At 39.9% G+C, this 27,329-nt stretch overlaps 1 protein-coding gene across 1 annotated transcript in view; it reads right to left on the bottom strand.

Annotated features, from left to right (window-relative positions):
* LRMDA (leucine rich melanocyte differentiation associated) overlaps positions 1 to 27,329 on the bottom strand; it is a 572,901-nt gene that overhangs the window by 434,923 nt on the left and 110,649 nt on the right. The window lies entirely within an intron of this gene.

Raw genomic sequence — 27,329 nt, 5'->3', positions numbered from 1 at the left:
CATGCACTGCAACCCTAAGAAAATAAAAGCCAGAGCTTAATTTTTGTCTGTTTGTTTGGCTCAGGATTTGGAGTCTGAAGATCTGGGTTCAGCCATTCACTAGATCTCTAATCTTGGGAGAGTGACTCCTATTTCTTGGCCTCAGTTTTCTCCTCCATAAAATGAAAGGCTTGAATTAAGTGATCTCTAAGGTCGCCATAGAAGCAGTTAGGTAATATGATGGATAGAAAGCATGACCTGGGATTAGGAAGACTTGAGTTCAAATTCAATCTCAGAAACTTACTATCCATGTGATCTTGGGTAAGTCACTTAACATTTATATGCCTCGGTTTCCCCATCTGTAAAATGGAGATAATAATATTACCTAATTCCCAGGGTTGTTGTGATGATAAACTAAGATAATTTCTTTAATGCTCTTTGAAAACCTTGAATTTCTACATAAATGTTAGCTAGTGGTAGTAGTAATATCAATATTATTAGTAGGAGAAGTAGTAGTCATAGTGGAAGAGGAAGTAGTAGTAGTGATATGAGTAGTGGTACTCAAATGTGGCCACTAATTGGATGCTAGAGTAGTAGTAGTAGCAGTAGGAGTAGTAGTAGTAGCAGCAGCAGCAGCAGCAGTAGTAGTAGGAGCAGTAGTAGTAGTAGTAGCAGTAGTAGTAGTAGTAGCAGTAGCAGTAGTAGCAGTAGTAGCAGTAGTAGCAGTACTAGCAGTAGTAGCAGTAGTAGTAGTAGCAGCAGTAGTAGTAGCACTAGTAGTAGTAGTAGTAGCACTAGTAGTAGTAGCACTAGTAGTAGTAGCACTATTAGTAGTAGTAGCACTAGTAGCAGTAGTAGTAGTAGTAGCAGCAGTAGTAGTAGTAGTAACAGCAGTAGTAGTAGCAGTAGTAGCAGTAGTAGCAGTAGTAGTAGTAGCAGTAGTAGTAGTAGCAGTAGTAGTAGTAGCACTAGTAGCAGTAGTAGTAGTAGTAGCAGCAGTAGTAGTAGTCATAACAGCAGTAGTAGTAGTAGTAGTAGTAGCAGTAGCAGTAGTAGTAGTAGTAGCAGTAGTAGTAGTAGCAGCAGCAGCAGTAATAGTAGTAGTAGTAGCAGTAGTAGTAGTAGTAGTTGTAGCAGTAGCAGTAGTAGTAGTAGTAGTAGTAGTAGCAGCAGCAGCAACAGCAGCAGCAGCAGCAGCAGTAGTAGTAGCAGTAGTAGTGGTGGTGGTAGTTATGGTGATAGTGACAGTAGTGGTGGTAGTAATAGTAGTAGTAGCAATAGCAGCAGCAGTAGTAGTTAATAGTGGTAGTAGTAATAATCTAGTTATGCTCCTGTGATTTCCTAAAATTCTGCCTGCTTGATTTGGGTTGACCATGTTGGAATTGGTTCTTGCTTCAGAAGGAAACTTAGAAAAAGTGATGAGCCTGAAGAGCTTTTCTGGATCAAACTCAAAACCCCTTTATTCCTCCACCTTACACCCTACCCCTGTTGCCCAGATGTCCCCTCTGCATCCCTGATACCTGTAGTCCAACTTGGCTTCCTGGATTGTGGAGCTATTGCTTACACTGATGTGTGATACCTGTCTTATTCCTGAAGTCTTACCCCAGTTCTCCTGGTAACTGTTTACAATGGATTTACAACTTATTGTTCCCTACATTTTGGGTCTCACAATTGTGGGGATACAGCTTCAGGTAAGTTCTTTAAGGAAAATCCTCAGAAGCTAAAATGTAGCCCCAACCTGTAGCTAAAAGGGTCATCTTGGTTTCCTGGGATAAATCCTCCCCCATCCTTGAGAGCAGAAAGACCCCAACAGCTGAGAGTCACTTTCTTTTAGCTTCTCAAGGTTGAAGACAAAATGAATAAAATACAGTTTTTGTCCTTGTACTGAGGGGCTTCTGCCCACTTTGTATCCTATCTTGATGGCATTTTTATAACTAAGGAGGTTTTGGCCCCACAAAGGAGGAGGGGAAACTCCTAAGAGTCATCCTCACTTTTGCTGAAAGAAAACATGAGAAGTACTTTAAGGTTTATGATTAAACATAGGATAAGTTTGTACCTTTTCCAGTGACAAATATTTCTGTTCCAGATGGTTGCATGAGAGCCAGGGAAGGGAAAGGGCCCCAAATGACTGGGGTAACTCCTGAATCCTAACACCATTCCTCCCAGAAAGCAGCAAAATGTCACATGTATTTTCATAACCCCTTCTTCATTACCATCAATATTATGACATGGCTTGGGGTTTGGGTTGCCCACACTTAGCATGTGATAAAGCAAACCCAAGAAATATATAACCATATTCTGAGACATATGACATTGACCTACTCAGATTTATGAGCTGCAGATCCAAGGAAAAGGACATTCTCCATTAGATCTGGGTACTGAAAGACCATGGAGAGGTGGTTGTTGAAAAATTGATAGTAATCTTTGAAGAACTATAGAAAACAAGAAAGGGGCTGAAAGACTAGAGATAGGCAGGTATGGGCTTAGTGCTTTTTAAAAGGGCAAGCAATGACCTTGACATTGATCTTTGGAACTATCCTAAAATAAATTATAAAACAAATGGGTTGGAGGCAATCAAAGAAGTAATCAGCGATCCTCCAGTGGTAGCACCAACCCACTAAGAACAAATCTCAACAGGGTTAATAGAGGGCTGTCATCAGAGCGATGCATTTGTGGAAACAAGAAAAAGACATAAAGGATGGTGGTCTACAACATAGCAAGGAACATACAATGGGTAGTCTGCATCCTCCATTATTAACCATCCAATATCAAAATATCTAAAGGAAATTCCTCAATATGCTGGGCGAACTCTCAGGGGAGGACCAATGGGAAGACACGGACAAGATTAGCAGAGAATGGGATGGCTTTGATAGGTTACGATTCACATCATTGGAGAGAATGTCCACACTCATGAGCCACCAACTTATCAGAGTGCTCAGCAACGCAATCCTCTTGCTTTGCTGGATGTCTGCATTTCAGCAAGACTTCAGATATTATCTCTCATGATATTCTTGTAGATATGACAAAGAGATATAGACCGAATCATTAATAAGCAATGAGGCCTCCAGTAATGTGTATCCAGGATCTGTTTTTGAGTCTGAGTTATCCAATTCTTTTATCAATAACATGAATAAAGATACTACCAACTCTTTATTATATGGTACTATGCTATATTATATATTCTGTTGATGGCATGGTTATCACATTTTCAGAGGACTTGAAAGTGAGAGGCATAGCTAATATTTTAAAGGGCAGAATTAAGGTCCCCAAAGATCTCAATGGGTTAAAACAATGGATGAACCCTAGGGGTTGAATAGTTATTAACATTATCACTATCTAAGTGTTTTGGGTTTTTTTGGCAGGCAATGGGGGTTAAGTGACTTGTCACACAGCTAGTAAGTGTCAAGTGTCTGAGGCCGGATCCGAACCCAGGTACTCCTGAATCCAGGGCCAGTGCTTTAACCACTGCGCCATCTTGCTGCCCCTATCTAAGTGTTTTAAAGTAGAGAAGAGGAAGGAGGATGGGAGGGATAGAGGAAAAGGGGTGGTGGTGTCAGTCCTGGAGTTAGGACAAATCAGCTTAAAGTCCTGTCCCTAACACATGTTAGCTGTGTGAAAGACTGGCATGTCACTCAAGTACGCAGTGCCCCCAAGCAATCTCTAAGTATGCAAGTTAAAGAAAGATAAAGAAAATCATAGATCAAGACAAAAAAATGTTTAAAGAGTGCTTTCCTTATGACAATCCTATGAGATCTGTGCTTTGGATATTGTTACTTCTCATTTAAGAGATAACTGAGACCCAGATACAAAGTGCCGTTGCCGTTTCTAGGATCACATCCCACCTAATAAGTGTCAGAAACCAGGTTTGAATTCCAGCCCTCTTGACTGCTCTTGATATAAATGTAAAGTCCTGAACTTGGGTTTAGAAAAGTGAACTTCATAAACACAGGATGGGGGAAGGGCCATCAGAAAATAGTCCATGTGGAAAAAAAAATAAGAGGGAGGGTATTGGAGGCCTATAAGTACAACATGAGTCAATGATGGGATATAGTACTACATTAATAGGATAACAAAGGGGACAATGGTCTCACTCTTCTTTGTGCATGCACAGATCATAACTAAAGCATTCTTCCAGTTCTAGGAATCACATCTTGGGGGAGAAGACATTAATAAGCTATCATTCATCCAGAGGAGGAGATCAGGATGGCAAAGAAACACAAAACTTTGTCATCTGAGGAATAGCTGAAAAAATTAGGGATGTTAAGCCTGAAGAAACTAAGATTTGGGGGTAGAAATATCATGGAAAGAGCAGGATGTGATACCTATCTTCAAATATGTGTTATTTTGTGTGCCTAGGTCTATAACAGAGATGAAAGGATTTTGTTCATTGGAAGAAGGAACTTTTGAGTAAAAATGGAACCTTAATGAACTCCTTTCTGATGATACCTAATGAGCTCCCTGTCACTGGATGGAGGGCTATCACCAGAGAGCTGCATTACTAAAAAAGACAAAAAAGGATGGACATGTCATGGAGGATGCTCATGTATCAACTAGTGGGTTGAACTGGATGCTCTCTGAGGTCTGTCTTAAGCTCTTGCTTTTGCCCATATTTGTGATATCATCAGGGTAGGGGATTCTTTCCTTCCACTGACACTAGGTCTGCAAGGGGGAATCTGAGAGTTGCCTGGAGGCACTCTTAGTTTGCCCACAGTCACACAGGATATGTCAGAAGCAGCACATAAACCTAGGGTTACAAAAGTTTAGAAAAAACATAGGAAACTTTGCTGAGGGTGGTGGCCATGAGCAGGCCACACAATGTTACAAACAAGCAATTACTCAGGAGAAGTAGTCTCCTGAGATGTCATCAAAAAGATTTATCATCAAAAAGCCTGTGCCTTCTATTGCTGTCCAAATATTGGCAGAAGGTCCCCAACACATTAGGTTAAGAATTTGTGGTAAACTTATGAAAAGATGTGGACAAGAGTCATATAGAATGAGTAGACACTAATGGGTTGTGATCTGCCTCTCTGGAGAGAATTCCCATGTGGATGACATGATCCATCCGTTGTGATTTTAGAGAAAACTTCAGTACATTCAACGAGGCTGGTGCATACTGTGGAATATGAGAATCAAGTTTAGGGAGATGCATGTTTCTCATAGGCATGTTCAGAGGATGAACTTTACCTCAGCCTTCCATATGCGAAAGTCATGAACAACCTAAGGAAAACACAGCTTCTTTTCCTAAACTTTCAGCAGTTTGTCCTACATTGCTGGGCACACAGTCAGCACTCATGCATCAAGAAAGGGACACGGACAAAACCTAAAGAACAAAATGACAGGAATACTGAAAGAACTCTGAATGGAGAGTCTCGGGGGAAGACGTGGCAGCTGGTACAAACCTGCCCACTTTCCCATGCACAGAAGGAAAGTTAAGGTCACTATCACAGTCCTTATCACTCAAGGGAAGATTTGAGAGAAAAGGAAACTAAGCTGATTTCTCTTTAACCAAGAGGAGAGAGGAATAAAGGGAAATAAAAGTCAACTAAAGGGCAAACCCAACATTCTGTATTCAAAGAAGCAGCCAATTTTCCCATTGAACTGCAAAGGTATGAAAAAAGGATTTAATGACAGGACTGTCTCCATTCCTTCAAGAACAACTCCATGGATCGTTATAAACTTTTCTTTTCTTTGTAGGATATGGCTACTCTTTCATCATAGCAAAGGGTCTAGTTTTCTCTGATCCTGGATCAATAATGGATGCTTTACCTTGGACAAACATGCAGCATCTTTGTTGCTCTCCACCACTGACCCACCACTTAGTCCAATGGGAAGTGTACCGAAGTCACCCCTCCCCCCCAAAAAAAGGAGTTTAAGGATGATTGTAGGGCCTTAAAATGAGCCAAAGTCTACTTAAACTGTAAGTACCCAACTCTTAGAATTTGCTCTTCAGTGAGAAATTCTCTACACAGGGCTGGAGAAGGGGTGAGATAAAATGAATATAAGATTCATTTGTGCATTCAGTCCTAATGAACCTTTCCCCAGGCTAGCATGATCCCATCTCTTCTAACTTACTGATGAGGGGGTTATTCCCCTAGTCTTACCACTCATTCTACCTGTGTTCTAAAATCAGCCCAGTTAATTGTAAGCTTCTTCAAGGCAGGGATCAAGTCTTCTCTTTTCAAAAAATTTATTTTATTATGAACTTAAAGAGATAAAATGAGAATTTCCATAAGCTAATAGAATGGGAGGGAGATGATTGTACATGAAATTGCAAATCCATCATGTACAACTTGCTATTCCTTTTAAACATATAATAAAGTTATCATGTAATTTTATTTTTTCCTTTTTTCTTCCCTTCTCCCTCCCTGCCCTAGAAGTAACTACCATTAAACACACACACACATACATAAATGGCAATACATATATGTATATATTACATATATGTACACACACATATAGGTATATCTGTAAAATTATATATATATATATATATATATATATTTCTTTCTCTGGATGCAAATAGCTTCCTTCATATGTCCTTTGTAGTGAATTTGGGTATTTATAATACTCAAAATGACTTACTCAAAGTTGTTCTTAAAACAATACTGTTGTTACTTTATATAACATTCTCTTGGTTCTGCTCATTTCACTTTTCATTATTTCATGTGTGATGTCTCAAATCTAATGTGGGTCCTGACCTGCCCCACCCCCCAAGTTTTTGGGGGAAACTGGCTAAGATTTACTGATAAATTCAGAAAGAGTTTGGGCTTTTAAGGATTTATTAAAGAGTAAAGACAACACATGGGATCCCATAACACCAGAGAAGTCTATCTACTTTCTATCTACTTTCCTCTCTTTTCATCTGTCTGCCTTTTTCTCTGTCTCCCACCAAGCCAAAGTCTGAATGAAAAGACTCCCTCCCTTTTTCTCCATCTGTCACCACCGGTTCCTCAACGAAAAGAGGAAGATTCAGCCAGCCAGCCTCAGCTTCCTAGTTCCTCTCTCTCTACCTGAAAGGGGAGGTCCTTCAAGCTGATTGGTTGAAGGTCATCTCCTGCTGATGTTGTAGTCTACAGCCCTCTGAGAACAACACCCCACTCAGGGCTAGCCAGGTGTGGTCTTGATTTAATCATTCTTAAGTAGGTTCTCAGTCAGTTTCTCAGTCTCATCCAATTCAATCAATTCTAAATCAATTTTCTGGTGGCATCTGCCAAATTCCATTATTTTATCAGAAATGCAAGCCTATGCATGTTTTTCTAAGATCATTGAACTCATCATTTCTTAGAGCACATATTCCATCACAATCACATACCACAACTTACTCAGCCATTCCCCAAATGACAGGCATGCCCACAATTTCCAGTTCTTTGCCACCACATCTTTTCTCAGCACTGAGAAGAGTATTTAGTATTCGTTTAATAGGCATTGATAAATGGTGTGGTACCTTGTATCCCAAACAACCAAAAGAGTAGCACACTTGCTATAAGCAAGACCTCTTGCTGAGTGCTGGAGATACAGAGCCAAAAATAGAAATGACCCCCTGCCCTCAGGGAGCTTAGAATGAATTGATATTTTTTTTCACATTTCAGCTTGTTGCTTTGACATGACATGTATACAGCCTAAAGGAGGTTTTGATAAGAGAGGCCAAGTTCATTGCTTAACAAAGGCACTCTGATGTACTGAATAGGGTACTAAATTTAAAGTTTGATCTGGGTTCAAATCCTACCCCAGAAGCCAGCTATGTGACCCTGGGCAAGTCACTTTACTCTCTGTGTCTAGGTTTCCTCATGTGTAAAATGTGCTGGATAATCTCTAAGGTCCCTTACAGATTTAAATCTAAGACCCTATGAAATTCACAAAGATATCTCTGCAAAAGTATGGAAACAAATAGGACTACAGTTTTAGTCTTTTGGGCACCTGACAGTGTCTTACACAAAGCCTATGAATGTAAGTTCTTTGGGGACAGTGACAGCTTTTCATTTCATCTATTTTCAAGACCCTGGAGGTACTTAGCAAATGCTTCTTGAATTGGACTCAAATATAATTAGATTCAGTTTGTCAGATTATCACTTAAGATATCACCTTTTGATATACTTTCTATAACCCTGTATTTGGAGCAAAACAGTAACTAAAACAAAGATAATTTTAAAACAACACATATGAATATGCATTCCTACATACCTACATATATACAAATACACACACACACACACACACACACACACACTTGATGCAGTGGATAGAGCAATGGGTCTGGAGTTGGGAAAACTTCCTGAGTTCAAATTCAATCTTACATACTTACTAGCTATGTGATTCTGGGCAAGTCACTTCACCCTATTTGCCTTAGTTCCTCATCTGTAAAATAAACTGGAGAAGGAAATGGCAAACGACTCCTGTATCTCTGCAAAGAAACCCCAAATGGGGTCACTAAGAATCAGACACAACTGACACAACTCAACGGCAAAAATAAATGCTGCATTATCGCAACAACCCTATGAGGTAGGTATTAATATATGCATTGGTTTTACAGATGAAGAAACTGAGGCTGTCCCGTACACAAGGAAGAAATCTGAATTTGGAGTCAGAATACTTGGTTTCAAATCCTTCCTCAAACTATCTGCATTATTATGGGCAGGACACATCCTCTCTGAGTCTCAGTTTCTCCCTCAGAGGTTGCTTCTGTAGTTAAGTCTATGATTCCATGAACTTATGAGGCTCAGAAAGATTAAATAATTTCCCCAAGGCCAAAGAGCTAGTGTCTGAGACAGGATTCAAACACTAGTCCAGCACTCTATCCACTATGGCGCCCTATAATCACATGCTAATGGCTCCAAATAGTGAGCCAGGTCATAAGATTTATACACTTTATCAGTCTAAGCCTGAATGATCAAGAAGGCCACTTTCCAATCTACTTAGATGACAATAGTGTATTTATATCATTTTCTTCCAATTGAATAAAATGTTTACTTTGTTGTTACTTTCTGTTCAGTTAAACCCCAGTCAATGGTAAATGCATATCCATTCATCGATTTACCAGACCTACATGCAGAATTGAGTCTGTCTGGGACTACCGTTAAGTAGGATTAATAAAATATTTCCAGTCTTACACAGTTGGAAATACTCTCTCCTGCTCAGATTTCTCAATTCGCTTGAGCTCCCTAAAGATAAATGAGCTCTCCACCACTGAAAAGAAACAGATCACTTATCTGACATCACATTATTTACTGACATTAAAAATGATAATATCCATCAACAGGCAGCCAAACCCCAAGTGGGTCATACTGAGAACAAAGCTACAACTGTCTCTCTTTGATATGGTTACAAGGAGAGGCTGATGGAGCTGCCGTTTGTGTCCCAGTAATGTCACTACTGGCTCTGGAAGTTGGGGATTTATGTGCATTAATTCCATTTTCCCATGATGAGAATTTTGATTTTGGGGGAGAAGAGTGGTACTTTGGTTTTCTCTGGACTTTCAAAAAGAGCAACTAAAAATCAAATGACAGGGGGCAGCTAGGTGGCGCAGTGGATAAAGCTCTGGCCCTGAATTCAGGAGTACCTGAGTTCAAATCCAGCCTCAGACACTTGACACTTACTAGCTGTGTGACCCTGGGCAAGTCACTTAACCCCCATTGCCCTGCAAAAAAAAAAAATCAAATGACTGAATTATGAGTGTGTTTTAAAAAATATTGTTTTTAAAAGCACATACATGCAATAGGTTTTGATCATTTTTTTTTCCATAGGAACATGGGTTCTCTAATTCCAGATGGTATCTTGATATTACCTCTTTTTTGGGCTCTCATCAACAGAAACTCTGAGAATGAGATGTATTGCGAATGAGATTCAAGGATGCTCAGACAATACCCTTAATAAGGATACCAATATTTAGTCATTCGACTCAACACTGTCCATGTGACAAATGTCAGAAATGAATAGCCTTTGGGGTTCCTCAGAAGTAAATTGAAAGAAAAAATGAACAAGATAAAGTCTATTTTAAGAATTGACCCTCATCCCCCATAGTGCAAGAGATGCAGGATGGACCAAAGGACACACACAACTGGTCTTCCATTCAGGAAGACTGATTTATGCTGATTTCATGACCCTGGGCAAGTTACTCACCGCTCAGAAAACCAGACAACACTTTTAGACTATCAACTGTAGAATGGTTGCCAGTCTACATCGGTAGAGAAGGTTTCCTCAGTGGGATCATTAAGTCATTGGTTCAAAGATATAGAAGCATCTCATAGATCATTAGTCCAATCCCCATATTTTTCAGATATAGAAACTGTGGTCTCAGAAGAAGGCCTAAAGTAAACAAACTATGGTATATGATGATGACAATGAAGAAATATTATTGTGCTATAAGAAATGACAAGCAGGATGATTTCAGAAAGACTTAGAATGACTTGTATGAATCAATGTATAGTAGAGTGAGCAGAACCAAGAGGACATTGTACACAGTGACAGCAATATTGTTGATGAAGAACTGTGAATGACTTAACTATTCTCAGCAATATAATGATTCAAGACAATCCCAAAAGACTAATGATGAAACATACTATCCAACTCCAAAGAAAGAACTGATATTAATGGAGCACAGACTGAAGCATGTTATTTCTCACTTTCTTTCATTTTTTTTCTTTTATTCAAATTTTCTTATACAAAATGACTAATATGTCAGTGTTTTACATAATCATACATGTATAACCTATATATGATTGCTTATCACCTCAGGGAAGGGGGAGGGGAAGGAGGAAAAGAGGGATAAAAATTGGAACCCCAAACTGCAAATAAAAATGTTTGTTATTTAAAAAACAAACAAGACGAAGAAGATAGCCTAAAGTCACAGAAGTAGTAACACATCTGAGGTAGAATTTGAACACAGGTCTTCTCACTCATGGTCTTTTCACTTTCTTATACCCCCCAAAATAAGTTCTTAACTATAAAAATGGGGGTTCAGGGAAGTACCTCTGTAAGCATTAGGGGAAGATAAAGATGAAATTATGGCAAAAAAGAACACAGTATTTAAGAGCATTAAAACCTGGATTTCAATTATATCCTTGCTATTATATCCTAGTATGTGACCATAGGCAAGTCCTTTCACTTTAATGAGTCTCAGTGTCCCCATCTGCAAATTGACAGAGTTGTATGAAATCATATTTTTTAGGCTCTCTATAGCTCTATCAGTTGATGGTTCTATGATTCTGGTATGTGTGTGTGTGTGTGTGTATAGGTATATGTATGTATATATATATACATGTATATATGTGTATATACATGTATATGTGTGTATAGGTATATGTATGTATATATACATGTATATATATGTGTGTATACATGTATATGTGTGTATATGTATACATATATGTATATGTGTGTATACACACACACATAAACACACCCTAAAATATTCTGGAATCTGCTTTTCTTCCTACCTTATTTAGAGGATTCAGTCATATTAGTGGTACTTTATTTAGCTAAAATTTCTGAAGCATCAACTGTTCTACTTCCTCAGTTCTCCTTCTTCTGTATTTTTTTTTTTTGCCCAACAGAGAAATTAGGAAAGACCTCCAGAGAACTTGCAGGCACTCAGCTTGATCAGAGGCCCTCCCCCATGTCATAATTTGTTTCAGGTCTTTTGGTTATAATCTACTTGGACTATGTCTACATTTTACCAAGACAACTAGTTGAATAAAAAGTTAAAAATTCAGCCAATTAGCCAGTTTGGTCTACAGGACTACACATGACTGTATCCCTTAGCACATCCCCTTCCCACTGAACCATGTGAAATGCCAGTGTGGATACAGCCTTACCAAGTTGTAAAGGCTGGTTTTATTTCAGGACCTCCATTGTGTTACATTTCTGGCAAAGGAGGAAGATGATTTCCTCATCACCCTCAGCACCCACAGCCCCTTATGATCAAGGATTTGTTGAATTACCCCTCTACCATCCCAAATCAAGGAAATAACTAGTGATCAGTGCTGGGGGCGTCTGCCAAAGTCTACAATCATTAGGAGCCATATGATTTCAACCGAATGTCTTCGTTTTTGTATTACTGCTCATTCACTTAAAGAGAAATCCATGAGGCAGAGACAAGATCTTTTTTTTTTTTTCCTTTTCATGTTCCTCCAATTTATCTTCCTCGGCATGCTATATTTTTCAAGCCAAACACTTGAGTGGTGTCTTGTTTCTCCCTGTTTTCTCCATTATCTTAACCATCTCTCATTTATTTTTTTAGTCTTTTCTCTTATCTCAACAGTTTCTTGGGACATCATAAAAGTTGGAATTATTAACCTCCTATTCCTCTGAGGTTGCTTAAGACTGCTTCAGGGACATAAGTACTCTATTCCACTGTTGTTCTTTTATTATTTTTTTTGGGGGGGGGTTGTGGTTGTTGTTGTCTGGGGTGATCATGGTTTAGAATGATGCTGTTCTCTCTCATTCTCTCTCGCTCTCTTTTTCTGTCTCTCTGTCTCTCTCTTTGTCTCTCTGTCTCTCTCTCTCTCTCTCTCTCTCTCTCTCTCTCTCTCTCTCTCTCTCTCTCTCTCTCTCTCTCTCTCTCTCTCTCTCTCTCTCTCTGTCTCTCTGTCTCTCTGTCTCTCTGTCTCTCTGTCTCTCTCCCCCTTAAGCCCCAAGGAATTTTACATAAACCTTCATTCAGGCTGATTGCTCAAGAATACCTGTTTTGGGTATATAAGAACCATCCTTCACAGGAAACATGCACCAGGAAGAATGCAATGTTAAACAAAGCTTGCTTATCTGCCCTTGCTTGCTTTGCACTATGGAGGCATCTCAGTCAATCCACTCTTCCCTTCCATCTTGAATGAAGTGGAATGTTTGTGGAATGAGATATGGGTACCATCCATTCATCTTCTTGTGATATCACTAGCTGACTCTTGGTGGTTCAGGTAAGGTGAAGCACTCTAGATCACAGGATTTGGGACTTTGAGGCCATTTCATTCAAGCCCCTCATTTAACTTGTGGGGAAACTGAGGTTCATTTAAATGACTTATCCAATGCCATAGAAATTAATAGAGAAATCTAGACTTGGATTCAAGTCTCAACTGCAAATCCCTCATCCTTTTCACTAAACCAACAATGGCTATTTCCATCATCTATCAAGCACTTACTATGCCCAAGGAATTGGGTTAGGCATTCCAAATATAAAACACAGAGTTTCTAAGAGCTAATAATCAATTTAGGGAGAAAGTACAAATATATAAAAAGGGGAAAAAATAGGAAACATTATACCAAGTGACAGATGTGTGGTATAATCAGTAAGGGCCATGGATAGACATTGAGAGAAGGGAAACATAACCATAGGTTATAATGGTCAATGAAAGCACTGCTGCTCAAATAAGGTATGACTTTGGCCTAAAAGGCAAGGTAAGGAACTTAGATAATCATAAGAAGGTGAGTACAATGTTCCAGGCAGGAAAAACATCATAAGCAAAGACCCAGAGGCAGTAATGTAGTTGGAGAGATGTGGACACCAGTTTAATAGGAGTGAAGGGGGGTTGGGGTATAGCACCAATCAAGGAATCAACAAGCATTTATTATGCCAGGTATTGTGCTATGCTCTAGAATTACCAAGGCAAGAACACACACACACACACACACACACACACACACACACACACACAAAACCTTTCCACAAAGAGTTTACATTCTTTCTTGTGCGGGAAACAAAAGGTTATTTATAGAGTCATTCATATACCCTTCTCACCTCATGGGATATTGAGTTGCATAAGTTTCTTGCCTATTGTGAGAAGTAGGACTTCCTTTTATTTATGTGCTAAGTTCATTTGTCCTAAATATATCCCAGCAAAGTTCCAAGGGGATTCTCTTGTTCTGTTATTCTATGATTTCTTGAACAAGTCTCTGTTCAACTGGGCCACACTGTTTTAAAGATTTTAATCAGGTCAACAACAAAAAATTATCCTATTGCTATAAGGAATGTTGATTAAGATTTCCAAGAAATATGGGAAGACCTGAGAGGCTACATAGCTAGAGGGCTGCCCTTATATCAGGAAGACCTAATTTCAAGTCCTTCCTTTGATACAATTGAGTCAGAGAGGCTGGATTCAAATCTGCATCCCTCTGTCACTACTTGTATGGCCTGGGGCAAATCATTTAATTTTTTTTGGGGGGGAGGGTCCTCAGTTTCCTCATCTGTAAAACAGGAGATGAGTCTCTAGGGTCCATTCTAGCTCTGCATCTTCGGGAAGTTACACATGAGTTGCTGATTCATTTCAGCAAAAAGAACGTCCACATCATTAGTGTCCCACAAGAATGAAAATGCAGGTCCAGGCTAAAAACAAAAGAAGAAAATTCTATGTTATGTGTTGGAGAATGAAGAAAACAGAACCCAAGGAAGGATTTGGGAGAAGGGGAGACCTGTGAGTTCATCAGTGGGATACTCCTGGTATGCAAACTCCCTCATCAATGCCTCCATGCCTCAGCCTTGGAAGGTGGCCTACACACACTAAAAGGTTAAGTGGTTTAACCTTGCTTGAACAATTAGTATATGTCAAAGGCCATAGTCAAACCCAGGTCTTTCTCAGTCCAAGACTGGTCCTCTGTCTACTATGCCATACTCCCTCTCATGCAATAACTACAGCTACAGTAATGAAGATAATTCAAAATAGCAATAAATGTAACACCCAATAAAATGGGCAACATTAGGACTAATTTATTCAAGTTCAATCATGTACCCTTCTAGGTAGGTGGTAAAGTGGACAAAACCGAGAATCAGGATGACCTGAGTTCAAATCTGGCTTCAGACACTTACCAACTGTATGACCCTGGACAAATCACTTAACTGCTCCTTTCCTCAGTTTCCACATCTGAAATATGGGGATTATAAGAGCATCTACCGGGGCAGCTAGGTGGTGCAGTGGATAGAGCACCGGCCTTGGAGTCAGGAGTACCTGAGTTCAAATCCGGCCTCAGACACTTAACACTTAACTAGCTGTGTGACCCTGGGCAAGTCACTTAACCCCAATTGCCTCACTAAAAAAAAATATATAAAAAAAAAATAAGAGCATCTACCTCCCATGGTTGTTGTGAGGAATAAAATTAGATAATATTTATAACATGCTTTGCAGGGCTTAGAGTGTATTGTAAAACTTGGTCATTATTCTTATTTTCTTTGAATATACACTAAATAGATAACTAAAATGTGAAGTTAAAATATTATCAGTAAGATGGTTCCTTCATACTTTTTTGCTTAATACTTTTGGAAGTGTATGATTGGGGAGGGATCATTGTTAGTTTGTTAGGGTATACGCGATGCATTAAAACAAAAATTATCAATAAAAAATTTCAATGAAAAAAGTCCCACAGAATTTTATCTTGCCCCCTCTAAGCTTTTTCTTTTCCAGATTAAGGATCCAGTCTTTGCTAGCCTCATCCCTTGGATCACTATAGGCCTTAGCACTGTTTCTTCTTAATTTGGTATGCTTCTCTATCCAGCCCTTCCCCCCCTCCGCCCAAGTCTCCAGCTGAGATTCCACATGCCAATGTAGGCCTCTATAATTGAGAGCCTAATCTGACTGCCTGGAAGCTTCTCCCAATACCATAAATCAAATGGTCCACTCAGGCCAGGCTTTGTGCTATGAAGGGTGATTAAAGGCCCCCGAGCTTTCAAGGGCTATTCCCCATGTCTGTGGCCATCCACATGACATCCCACAGACCAGGTTTGGCTGCTCAATGAGCTCCTCTCAGAAGCCAAAGGTCCTGCTTTGTCCCTCTGTATAGCAATGCCAGTCTCAGCTTGACCCTGACCTCCACTTCTTGGCTAATTCTGGAGCCCTCTCATGGGTTTTCCATCCCAACCTCCCCACAAGGAAGGGTCTGGAAAAAGGGGGCCAAAAAAACCTAACTCTGTTCCTCTGGCGGAGACTATTATATGCAGTGAAAGGAATAAGTCCTCTTGCACAGAAAGGGAAGGAAATGCACATCTACGACCTTCCCCAGTCTTCCCCACAAGAGTCTTGCATTGCCCACCAGTTCCCATGGGCCTGCTGCAAGTTAATAGGGACCAAAGGATGCCCCCCAGGGCCTCTGGGCTAATCAAAAATGCTGGCTGGCACTGTCCCAGGGAGAGGGAGCGGTGAAGAAAAGCTAAAAGGCCCTGTCAACTCAAGGACAATGGCCCTGACACTCTCAATTAGCAAGAGACTGCCAGGCTGGACCATTTACATTGTATAAATCATGTCGTCTTTCCCTGACTACACTTCCATTCTTCTTCCCAGCACACAGATGGAGAAAGTGATTGGCTTTTCTCTTTCCTTTTAAAGGAAACTCTCCCTGATGAACCACACCCAGGTCTAATCATCCCTTTATTCTCCATCCCCTCAGCCCTTCTGTGCTCCAAATAGGCCTTACATCTTTGTACCTGTGGACAGGAGCTTTCAGGTTGTTCTCCAGCCAGGTCCTATAGTTACATTGGTGCCTCTCATGCGAGACAAAAGACCCCAGAGGACAGGAGGGAGGGCCTTCAATTTCCTTTCTGGACTGCATCCATATTCTCCCCTCCATCCATCCTTTACAACAATGCCAGCTTCATTCCCCTCAAGCTACTAGCTGACCATCCAGAGGGAATCCCTCCCTAACACAGACCCTTTGTTGGAGTCTCTCCCTGTTGTGTCCATTACCCGTAGAAAGTACACATCTCCCTATTTAATGCTTCCACTGATATTTATGATCAGAGGGTTACTTCTGTTGTTACCCTTTTCAATGAATCTTGAGTAAATTCTATGTTTTCATGGGAGACACCTTGTTGGATGAAAGAGACATTTTGCTCTATAGAACAGAGCCAGGTGGCACAAGAACTGAGCTCAAATCCAGCCTTAGACACTTATGATACACCCATATACATACATATGCTGTGCGACCCAGGGGAAGTCACTTAACATATCTGCTTCAGTCTTCTCATTCACAAAATGGACTTAATCATAGCAACTACCTCCCAAGGTTTTGTGAAGACAAAATGAAATAATATTTTTTTAAGTGCTTTGCAAACATTAAAATGCCAAACAAATGCCATCATCATCATCGTCGTTGTTGTTGTCAGAATTAAAAGCTTTTTTAAATAGTCGAACAACAAACAGAGTAGGGACCTTGTCTTCTTTATATCTTCTTGCCAATTGTGGGATGGTGAACATGTAGTCTACTGCCTAATATCATTTGTGTTTGTTACCTAATACACTCCTTGAGGGTGTCATCAACATTTATGTACATAATCCTTATAAAATTACACATAATATATTAATTATTGGCATGGAAATAATGCAGTGAATTATTACTCAAGTCAATACAAATCAATAATAATCAGATTAATAATAATTAATAAAAATCAACAACAATATCACCTTCCTCATAAATATGTGTATATGGGAAATTATATATATGATACATATGATTTATGCTATATTACTATGATGATACATAATTAATAAAATTATAATAGAATTGATATCTTAATTATAGAAATAACTATTAATCATGTCTCATTATGGTAATATAGCATATACAAAATGTGGATCATATATAATTTCCCATATATACATATTTATGAGAAAGAAGGTATTGTCAGATTATGTGTGCATGCATAATACATATATGCATGCATAATACATATATGCACGTATATGCATATACATGCATATAGCTACATCTAAACACATGCAGTGCATGCACATACATTCATTGCCCATCTGTACTATATACATGTATCATGCATGTTTGTGAACATATACAGGTGTCCACTATACATATACATCCATTATATGTATATGTGTGTATGTATGTATGCATGTGTATGTATATAACTATGTCTACGTGTACTATAAATGGGGAATGAGTCCAGCCCAAATTAAACAAGAAGAAGGATATGGGTGGTATTGCCTTCAGGATGTTCTGAAGCACCCTCACCAATCTCAGACTCACCCCAGAAACAAAGGCCAATCTTTTCACCACCTTTACCCTGCTGTGTTATTCTATGACTATGAATCATGTCACTGTACAGTCACCTGAATAATTAAAGATGAGCAATACTTAAAGGGCAATGGTGGGTCCAAAGAGGCAGGGCCATATAACAAATAGGGGACTTCAAAGAAGAACTGGAATAAATGGCATCATCAGGGAAATCTCTTCTTGAAAAGAAGATGGGCTGGTCTTAGAGCAAGAGGAAGAAATGTCTGATGGCCAGCCCATAAGCTCTCTTGATATAAGGGGAAATCAAGGAAGGCACCCAGATTATTGAGTAGACTTCCTATGGAAAACTCATGGAAAGTCATGGACAAGAGTCAAACATGGTTGGGTTGCTGTTTGCATCATTTGCAGGATCATAGATGGATAAAGCATTTTTACAGTGCTTACCATAGGCCAGGCTCTGTGTTAAGTGTTGGAGTTACAAACACAAGCATACAATTCAGTCTCTGACTTCAAGAAGCTTACATTCTAATAGGAAAAGACAACACATGAAGAGAAGCCTGAGAGGGAGCAGGATTAGTACATCCATGAGGAGTTCAGAGTCTGGGAATCAGTAGGATGATGAGGTGAACTCCATGTAGAAGAGGAAAGAGATGTGTTTAAGTAATATCTAAATATGTATAGACCTCATCATGTCATTCCTCTGCTCAAAAATCCTAAGTGGCTCTCTATTCCTCCTGAATAACGTCCAACCTCCTTAAGCACCTAACATTCAAGGCCTTCCACAAAGTGCTACAAAGACCAAGGTCTCTCAATGTATCTGTGGCCATCAACTGACCTAGGTCTTGCCACAGGACTCTGAATGACTCTGGAGGGGAGCATGAAGCTGATGACTCTGCACAGCTCTGCCTCACTTAAATCCAATTCACTTGCAAGTCAAGACATCACCCTGCTGATGTCATTGATACTCTTCAAGAATGAAAGACCGACAACACCACCCCAGTGTTCCAGGCTGATCTCCTATTACCCAAAACTACAATCTGGTATCATTTCTCTTACATTTATATAATTTGGTTAACACCAAACTGATGATGACCCCACTTGTTTCATGACCTCTAGTTGTCATACTGAGACACGGGTAGCAACAAGATTGGTTGTTTAGGAGGCATTATAACTAGGAATCCAACTAATTAGAAAGAACTCTGGCAAAGACTAAAGACCCAGAAAGGCAGGAGGCCAATTGAGGCAAGGATAGAACTGGGATATGACAAAACTGGGGATTTCATTTTTTAAAGTAACTTCTCATGAGAAAACTCCTTCTACCATCGCAGAGCAGCATCTTCTTTGTACGTTATAGTCTTAGGGTCTTTCATGGAGCACTGAGAGGTTAATTGATTTGTTCAGGATCACACAGACAGTTATATGTCAGAGGCAGATCTTCCTGACTTTAAGGTAGGTTCTTGAAGGAAGAGCAAACAAATGCCTGACTTGGGTAGCCAGGTAGGAGAATGGGTCTGGGAGTTCTGAGAGCCAAGAAGAAAGGAATTAATGAATGGCACAGAAGAGAGCCACCATGTTTGTTTTTATTTATTTATCTACTTATTTATTTTTACATTCATTTGTTAAAAATTCAATTCCCGATTCTCCTCTTCCCTCCAGCCCTTCCCTCACCCATTGAGAAGACAAATAATATGATGTCAATTATATTTGTGAAATCATGCAAAACATAGATCCATTTTAGCCAGGGCCACCATGTTTAAAGAGAGTTTTTGAAGTGGTTTTTGCTCTATAGAACAAAAATATGATTTTAGTTATCAAACAATAAGCACAACAGAGGTGTGTGTATTCTCTGTGCTTTCCAGTCAATTGTTTGAGAGAGAAAAAAGTGGTGTCTACTATAGAATAATGAGAAGAACTATTGAGCCTTATTCTCTTTTATACAGCCTATTGTTAGGTATGAATAGCACTTGGCCCAAATGTGTTAAGTGCCAGCAAAATGAGCACAGTATCTTTCTCTCCCCCCTTTTCTTCTCTCTCTCTCTCTCTCTCTCTCTCTCTCTCTCTCTCTCTCTCTCTCTCTCTCTCTCTCTCTCTCTCCCCCCTCTCTCTCTCCTCTCTCACTGTCTCTCTGAATGTCTTTGTGTCTCTCTCTGTCCATGTCTGTCTGTCTATGTCTCTCTTCTTTCTCTGTCTCTTTGTCTACCTCTATATGTATCTCTCTCAATTTTAGGGTCTAGAATCATCTTACATTAAAATATCTCTTGTAGGTCTCTTAGTCTCTGCACTCCCCCGTCTGCCAATCTAGGAGGAGTACTCACTGCTATATTCATTAGTGACATTCTCTGTGTCAAAATGGAACTGACTCCCAGCAGTTATGAAAAGCTTTGCAGTTCTCTGATGATGAAGCATTTATGGATACAAAGAATTAATGCTTAGAGTCAGAAAAGATGTTTACTTGAATCCTGTCTCTAACACTGACTAGTTATATGGCTCTAGTCAATGCACTAAACTTCTCTAAGACTCAGTTTTCTCGTCTATAATTGGGAACCATACCTGTAGCACTTTCTTCAGAAGGTTGTTTTAGGATCATATTACCTTTCATATAAAAAGTTCTCTGTCAATGTCAATTATTATAAAATTATTTTGGCATGTTCAGAGTAGTATTAAACCCTCAGAAATGACACCATCCTCTCCAAATTGACGAGAGCACAAAAATCATTACTAGAATTCTGTAATCAAGAACCTTGGCTTAGAACATGTTTGCTTATCATTTTGTAGAGATTTTTTTAAAAAATGAAATCTAGTGGAAATACACCAACAGTTAAAGTAAGATTCCTCCTTATGTGAATTAGCATGGAAATAGTGGTCAAGTCTGGAGATCGGGGATAATGAATTCCTTGCTTTTTTAGTGTAATAGGGGTTTGGGAACTTATGGACATCTTGGGATATTTAGTTCAAAAGTAGAGACTTTCCTATTGAGCTCTGAGAGTCATTTGTGACTATCACAATCTTTGACCCAGACAGTAAGTCTGAGCCATGCCCAGGAATGTTAAAGGGACATAGAGACAAATTGAGAGGACAGAGGAAGAGCTTAGCAGTGGGAGTAGTTGTGGGGAGATAGCACCACTGGCTTCTCCCAGAACTTGACCAATTGAATTTAACTAAATGACTGGCAAAAAAAAAAAAACAAAAAAAAAACAAGAAAAGAGAAAGGGAAATGGAGAAATGGAAAGGAGACACTGGGAGGGCTTCCCTGTGGCAAAGAAGAGAAAGATGGAGGTGGGCCATTAGGCCCTGCAAGTGCCCCACAACAGAGAAATTAGGTATCAATTGTAATCACCTTTTCCAGGAATGAGGAAAGTTTTCAAAAAAGCTCTGCTCTTTCCCCATTTTCCCCTGCCTATCTAATAACAGAAACTGTACTGAACTCTGCTCTTTTATTTTACCTAAGCATTTTCCATATGATGATTTTGCCTAAAACACAAAGAGGCTAGGAGTTAGCTAAAGGTACACAAAACTTCAAATTAGTAGAGACAACAAAACCTCTGGCAACATATTGGGAATTTTTCTAACTGGGGGCTCTGAGCTATTATAATTACGCTAATAACTTTTCATCTGACATAAACTCAAAAAAAAAAAAAAGCAGAGGAAAGGAAGAAATGGACCTAAAGAGAATCCTTGCTGTAGGCTAAAAGCAAGCTGTTATACTGAGGTATACTTAGTTTCCAGATTCTAATGTCAGAAAGAAGAGGAGACAGAGCAAAATGAGGTGAAGCCTCAGGAAGATTTAGCCATGTCCCTTCCAGAAGGGAAGAGGGAGTAAAAAGGATTAGGTACCTTCTGAAGCAACACCCACTGGCATCACATATAGATGCAGAGGCTTGCTGAAAGGACACCAAAGGAAGAAGTGAAAGACAGCTGGGTGAGAGAAAGACCCGCTGTCATTTGGGGTCCATATTAAATTACTTGTCTTCAAAGACATCTTAACATTAGGCAATTCTTGAAATCTTCCCCTCCCTTTTCCACAGTGGCTAACTCCAACATTTGGGTTAGAAGGAAGAATCACTATAGTAATTTGTGTAGTAACTGGGTCATGGAGAGGAGGTGAGGGCTCTAAGGTTAGCTTCTGGAATTTTCTCCATCCTATGACAACCATGGGCATTTTCTCACCGTTTTGCATCAGAAATGATGGACTTCTTTGCCATCACACCATGTAAGAAAACCTGTAAGGAGGAAGTAGTCATTTGGTCCAAAAGTTCAGGAAATGATAGGTAACACAATGTAAGGCTTTCTAAAGAGATAGCATGATGCCCCAGCCTGATCTAGGACTCCAGTGGGGCCTTATGAAAGATAAGGGTGTATTCCAAGAGATAAAGGGGGAACTTCCCAGTTCTGTGTAAAATTAAGGAGAAGTTGGTCATTTAATTTGAAAATTTCCTTCCACAAATTGTAACTAGCAAGGGAAATGGATTCCAAAGTTTGCCCACAAGAAAGCTAAAGGCCTGTCTTAAATGATAACTGGAGTTGGAACTGGAGGAGGTAGGGGGAAATCACGAGATCTAGAGAACAAAGAAGTCCCCAATCATGGGAAATACAAACTTAAAGGCAAAAAGAGCTTTCTTTGACTGTCTCAGAAACTGCCATCCCTGTTTCCGCCTGATAAGGTATAGAGGATCCAACAAAGCTGTCCAGAGGTGAGAGCGGGGAGTCTGGACTTGGCAGGCTCGCGGGTCTCTAATGCAGCACCTCCATTAATTATCTGGGCACCGGCACTGCTCCTCTGAACTCACAACTATATAAAGCCACCACATTCCCTTGGCTGCAAGCAATGAGAGGTGGAAAAAAAAATGCATTTCAGCGAATGCATGCGGCATTTGGGCCCTTATCGAAGAGTTTTTAATGTCATTTTACAGTTAATAATTAGCTTTCCTTTGGTCCCCACAAAGAATGCCAGAGAGACAAAAGGAAAACGCTAAGTATGTTCGCTATACTTGCCACTGGTATAAATAATCAAAGGGATGATTAATGAATGAGGGAGGAATTAAACACAACAGTGAACAAAGACAAAGGCCCAGAGCCCGGCTGCCCACAAACTGAGACAAGCTGTATCCAGAGAGAAATACAGCAAGTGACAAACAAAAAAATCCATTTAACGGACAGCTCATGAAGACTTTATTTAACCTCGCATTATGACAGGCCCCAGCGCTTTATTAACACTCTGACATGTTAAGGTGCCAGGGTCGTTTGAGGCAAAAAACCCACAGGAGAGGAGGGGGATGGGGGGGGAAGGGCACATTTTTGTGTGACAGAGGAAAAACAGAGAAGTCCCAAATAACTTAAACAACACCCTTCAGTCGTCCTTTGTGAGGCGTGCCAGGGACGACGTTTTTTAAAGAGTTGTTTGGATGTCAACCAAAGCAGATGAGGCACCCACACAAATGACCTCGTCGAAGCAGTTCGACAGGCCTTGTCCAAGCCTGAAAATGGCTACATTATGGAGAGGCCCAGCTCAGGGTCTGACGAGAAAAGACACCACAGCCCTGGGTTGTGCCTTGATGGACAGAAAGGGGTTTGGGCCTTTCTGTGTTTGGTTTTGTTGGAAGCTGGCTTGTGATGGATGGTTGTTGTTTGGCATACTCCCTCCACTTACCTTTGCACCAAAAGGATCATTTTTTTTTTTATAGACTTGGCCTGGCAGCTCTGTGAATTAAACTGGTTTGGCCCTGCAGGAAAACTCCACAAGAAGAGGGTAACAGTGCCAGCCCTAAATGAGCTAAAGTTTGGGGCTATTTTTTTTTGTGTGTGTGTGTGGGGGAACCCATTTTTCTAGCATCAGTTCCAACAGGGTTTTTAAATAGCTGCCATTGCTAACATCTGTATGGAGCCTAATGAAGCAGACAGTGTAACATAGCAGAGAGACTATCAGACAAGGAGTCAGGAAGATCTGCATTCAAATCCTACCACAGATGCTATGTGACCATGGGCTCATCACTTGGACTTTCAAAGCCTCACTTTCCCCACCTGTGAAATGATGATAATAAAGCCCTCGGAACCTTGTGGAGCTGTTGTATGTTCCAAACAAGACAGTACATGTAAAAAGTTTTGCAAACTTTAAAGAGCCAGTTCTTATAAGCACCTTGCTAGGTCTTTCTTTCTTTCTTTCTTTCTTTCTTTCTTTCTTTCTTTCTTTCTTTCTTTCTTTCTTTCTTTCTTTCTTTCTTTCTTTCTTCCTGCCTTCCTGCCTTCCTGCCTTCCTGCCTTCCTGCCTTCCTGCCTTCCTTTCTTTTTTGGCATGGCAATGAGGGTTAAGTGACTTGCCCAGGGTCACACAGCTAGTATGTGTCAAGTGTCTGAGGCCAGATTTGAACTCAGGTCCTCCTGAATCCAAAGCTGGTGCTTTATCCACTGCACCTCCTATCTTCCCCCATGTCTTTTTTAATCCCAGAGGCATTTACATTTAAATGGTGATGCGATATTTGCCAAAACTGAAAAGTTAAGTGACCTTCAAGCTCATGCCTCATGAGGACAGGTTGAAGAAACTGGGAATATTTTGACTAGAACAGCAGACTTAGAAGATGCAAAGTATGAATGGCAAAGAAATTCTCAATCTCCAGAGAAGCTGTATTAGATACTCCTATTTGAGGATGGCATGCTGCTCATTGCAATCAGTCCTTGGAGCACTACTAGGTTTCCTTAATTAAATCCATAGTCACTTAAAAGATATCAGTTTAATCATTTCTAGAGAGAAGAAAAAAAAAACCATAGTGGATGAAAAACATATAGTGCCCAGATTATTCCATGCACCAATGTCCAGGCAGCTCATTGAATTCATAAGACCATAAACTTGGAGCGCGAATAAACCTCAAAATCCAACCAGTGTGCCCATCTATACATCAGATTTGGACAGCCACTATGTGTGTCCAATGAACTAAGACTAAAACCACCTACGAGAAGGAAATCGGGCTGAGTGGAATTTGGCTATCTGTATAGTAATTTCCACGATCCCGAGCTTTTCGCTGTTGTAAAAGCTCATCTTTTCAACACTAGTCTCCTTTCAGCGATGCCATGTGGTTGCAAATCACAGAACACCATGAACTCAAAAGAAACCCAATCGCCAGAGCCCCAAAGGGCAAAGGAAAGATGATTGGTGGGTGTAAACCATTGTCAGCGTGTGACCAACAATGGCTTACATGCAGTAAGTGGCCAATTTTTTTGTTTTTTAAACAAACAAACCTGTGAGGACAAGGACAAGGACAAGGACATCAAGAAGGTAGGAGGTCAGTCATATAACAAGAAAGAGAGATAAAGGAGGAACAGTCACTAGTTTGTTGTGTTAAGCATCCATGAAATGTTAAAGACAGAAAGAAGGAATGGAGACAGGGAAGGAGAGAAGAAAAGAAAGGAGGGAGGGAGGGAGGAAGAGAGTGCAAGAGTCTTCCAAACCTTAGAAAGAAAAGGATCAAGTGAACAAAGTGTCTTACACACATTAGTGATATCATCACTCACTTCTGGGCATCAGGGCTTCTATGTCCCAGCAATTATTCCACCAATCTGGAAGGCATCAACATTTCTTGTTCTATTTTTCTGTTCTCATTCAAAATCTGGGCCTTTTTTTTTTAACTTTCCCTTGAAGGGGACAATGTGTTTTTAAGAGAACCAGATAATCTATAACTTTCTAGCTTTCAACCTAGTCCCTTCAAAGATACATTATAATTATTGATAGATGCAGTATGGCTGCAAAATCTAATTTAAGCTGAATAATACTTAAAATCTAAGCATTATGAGGGACTTGGTTTAAAAAAAGGGGTTGCTGAAAGGCAGTGTGTACAATGGAAAGAACATTGACCCCAGAGGACAGGGCTCAAATCCTGCTTCTGGTGCTAGCCACTTTTCTCACTTAAAGGAGTCACAACCTTCCCCACAGTTCAGTTTCTTCATCTGTGAAATGAGGGTCCTAGATTACAGGGCATCCTCATTCCCTTCTAGGTCTAGGCCTATTATCCCATTATCCTAGAAGCCCATTCCTTAAGAAATCTATTAAATGTGTTAAACGCTAGAAAAACAACATGTAGATACATTTTCTGCAAAACCTGACTTAGCTACAATATTAGTCTAACAAATCAGATATATCTCATACCATTTAGAGTTTTTCTCTTTGGGGGGAAGGGGGAAAAGGAGGTATGAGGGGATTTTCCCAATTAACTTTGTACTTACCTTGGTTTTGGGGAAGGAGAGGGTGGTGATTAAAATTCTTGAACTGATTTATTTTATCAAGAACAAGAAGAAACTAGGAGCCATATTAGATGCCCAGATTCCTAATGTGCAATTTCTTTAAAACAGTGCAGGTTGAAGGTAATAGGTCTCCTCTCATCTAGCAACAAAAGAACACTGAATGGTTATCTGTGCTAGACGTTTGGAGGTAGAGATGAACACACCAAACCAAAGGGCTCGGGAAGATAAGTTTCTGTGACATTTGCTATAACTCTTTTATATTACCATCTGGCTATTCTATATGTAGCATTCAGAAGCGAATATAAAAAAAAATGATATAGAGCTGAAATTATTTCCTTGATAACACTTGTTTTAAACACCTCGCCACTAAATAGCTAAAAAGTCTCTAAAGTGAATGCATAAAGCATATAAAAGCTACAAGCGTTCTTACATAAATTCTTAAGATTAAAGTAATAACTTCTAGAAAAAGGTGGGAAAACATACACCAATAAATCTATTTGTAATGGTATTTGGGCTCCACCAACTGCTTTCATTGGTCTCAAGTGGCTTACATATAAAACAATACATTTGATGTATGCTTTCAATTCCTTATGGAAAACGGTTCTATCTACAAGCAGCCTGTCAGAGGCAAGACCAAAAACAAAACAACAAAAAAACACAAAACAAAACAAAACAAAACCCTCCTGTCTCCAGGCCATGAAGGGAAGCAGGACTCTGAGAGATAACTTAAAGTTACAATTTGTTCTTCTGTGGTCAGGTTCAAACCCGTCATTGAGAGATGCCCGACTGGGCAGTGGCGAGAGAAGAGGGAGAGAGTTTATTTATAACGAAATTAAAAATGATGCTTTATTGAATTAGAAGTTAAATGGTGAGGCTTCGCCGGGTGAGGAGCCCGCAATAATGGCTCAGATGATTAGGGGCAGCTCTCGGGAAGCCTCAGCTGGTATCTGTCACCCATCTCATGGTATATGGGACTAGGCAGTGTTCAACCCCAGAAAACCATCCCTGGATTCAGTAATCTATTGCCCCAGTAGTGAAAGGCAGGCACTTGGGGGTTGAAGGGCATGGGGGGTGGTGGGGGGAGGTTTGCCTCAAAATGAAAACAAATGCCATTCTAATTGGCCTGTAAATTGCACTCCTTCATCATTAGAACAAGGTTTTGCATTTCAGGCATCATTTTTTAA

Source organism: Dromiciops gliroides, chromosome 2 (assembly GCF_019393635.1).
Source record: "Dromiciops gliroides isolate mDroGli1 chromosome 2, mDroGli1.pri, whole genome shotgun sequence".
Taxonomy (NCBI): domain Eukaryota; kingdom Metazoa; phylum Chordata; class Mammalia; order Microbiotheria; family Microbiotheriidae; genus Dromiciops; species Dromiciops gliroides.
The sequence above is the reverse complement of the archived record's forward strand: the minus strand, read 5'-3'. Positions and strand labels throughout refer to the sequence as shown.